This window comes from Alligator sinensis, unplaced genomic scaffold (genome assembly GCF_000455745.1).
Source record: "Alligator sinensis unplaced genomic scaffold, ASM45574v1 scaffold238_1, whole genome shotgun sequence".
Lineage (NCBI taxonomy): Eukaryota > Metazoa > Chordata > Crocodylia > Alligatoridae > Alligator > Alligator sinensis.
In genome coordinates this window covers 938,736-940,887 of record NW_005842603.1, presented here as the reverse complement: position 1 = coordinate 940,887, position 2,152 = coordinate 938,736, and positions in this window count along the sequence as shown.

Genomic DNA, 2,152 nt, shown 5'->3' with positions numbered 1-2,152 from the left:
TGAACCAATAACTTCATGGGGCTGTGTAGTGTGTTGTCTGTTTAATATAACTGTTATTTGAACCCCTAAGTTAGGTTTTGCTTTACTATGGTTTGGCCCTGCTCCAATCTCTGCTCCTCGCCCCTCTAACTTCTGTCTAATTTCTCCCTCTCCTGCTTCTGGCTCACTGCCACCCCCAACACCTGTCCTGAGTTCCTCTCTGCCTCCAAACCCCCTGTTTCTTTGCCACTGTCTTATCCCTACTGCCTTTTCCTTTTCCCCTAAGCAACCAGGTTTCTGCCTCAGTTTCTTTCCTAGCTGTCTCCTCCTTGCCACCAGGCTTTTTTTTTTTCTTTCCCTTGCACCAGTGACCGTGAGTAACCCTGGGGCCACTTGAGCTTAAGTAAACCCAAGCCTCAGTTCCTCAGCCAGCTTCTCTCTAGTCCGCCAGTTCTAATCCCTTTCTGGCAACTTTCACTCCCTACACTTTAACTCTCTCTCTCTCTTATCTTAACCTTCCCCCAAGTATCCCAGGTACCCCAAGCACACACATACATACCATGCCATCCAAGTTAGGAACTTACCTGTGTGTAGGTGGGTTATATGTGTGTGAACTGGTGAGTCTGTGTGTGTGTGTATAATATATATATATCTCATTGTGTGCAAGATATACAAATAAGTGATCTGTGTATGTGTACGAAGTGTGTGGGTATTGACAATTGATTTTTGTCTAATTTTTAGTGTGTAGTGTGTATGTGCTTGAATTGGTGATAGGTATGCATGTGCCTAGGCTGGTTTGGATGTGTATGTGCCTGAGCTGGTAGTGTGTGTGTGTGTGTGTGTGTATGCACCTACTTGATTTGTGTGTTTGTATATGTGCAATTGTGTCACACCCTCCTGTCTAACAGTGCAATATTGAGATCCTGAGAGTTGGCCTGACCCCACAGGGCAACAAAAAATTATGACCTGCTGCCCTGTTTCATTTTGTAATTTCAGGCCCGTATTTGGGCCTGAATTTGTTTGTTGCAAACTGCTCTGAGCCTTTTGGAAAGGGTGGGATATAAACCTAAAATATATATATAAGGGGAAAATATACCACAAGAGCATAGTTTGTTGAACATAACTTCATTTCATGTGTCCTATTAAATGCAATGTCTATGAATTGCCATGGGTTAAAGGCACAGTTTTAAATGTTTCTTCAAGCTTGTTTTCTTTGATAACATTGCAAAGATAAATTCAAGGGTGCTGAGAAGAAAGAACTTTCTGGACCAGATAAAGAATATTTTTAGACAAAGACTTGGAAACTTTGGAAAGAACGTAATCAATTGCTGAGACTCATTAAAACATGTCTTTTACTTACAAATAACAGATCAGTGTGCAGACTCTAATCTCTAGGTTGTTTTTAAGTTAAAGGTGGTAGAAATCATTTTCACCTTATCTGCAGTAGGTTATGTATTAGACTATCAATAAAGATGTTGGATCCAACTTTTCCATAAAAATTTCAACGAATAGTTAAGAATTCATAAGGCTGGAATACCCTGATCATATTATATTGTCCTTACATAGACTATCTATTTCCAGCAGTGTTACAGGGCTGAGAACATAAAATATATTGAATCTTTTGAACTAATTACTGGGAACAGAGAGTGCTCCTCCTCTGTTTCCCTCAGCAAAATACTGTCCATAAGGCCTGTGCAAAGCTTCGCCGTCTGTTTCGTTTTGATGCTGTTTTGACTCATTTCAAGCTTTGAAACAGTGAAATCGAAATGCAACGTAGGTCTTCAAAACAGCCTTGAAATGAAATGAGGACAGCTGAAACATTTTGAAAATTTCAAAAGTTTTCAACCGTTTTGAAGAGGCAGCCAGGTGGTGGGAGGCAGTGGAGAACCAGGGCTGCACTCTGAGCGGCTCTGCAGCTCCATTTGGTTCAGCCGGGCAGGGAGTGCAGCCCTGGCTCTCCCTGCCTCGTGCCACTGGGCTGTGCTCCGTGGGGCTGACGGAGCCAATCAGAGCACAGCACCGGCTCTGCCTGCCTCCCATTGCCAGGCTGCACTCCGATTGGCTCTGCCAACCCCATGGAGCTCAGCCCGGTGGTGGAAGGTGGGCAGAGCCAGCACTGCACTCTGGCTCCCGTCATTATCCTGAGTTCCACGGGGATGCAAGCCACTGGGAG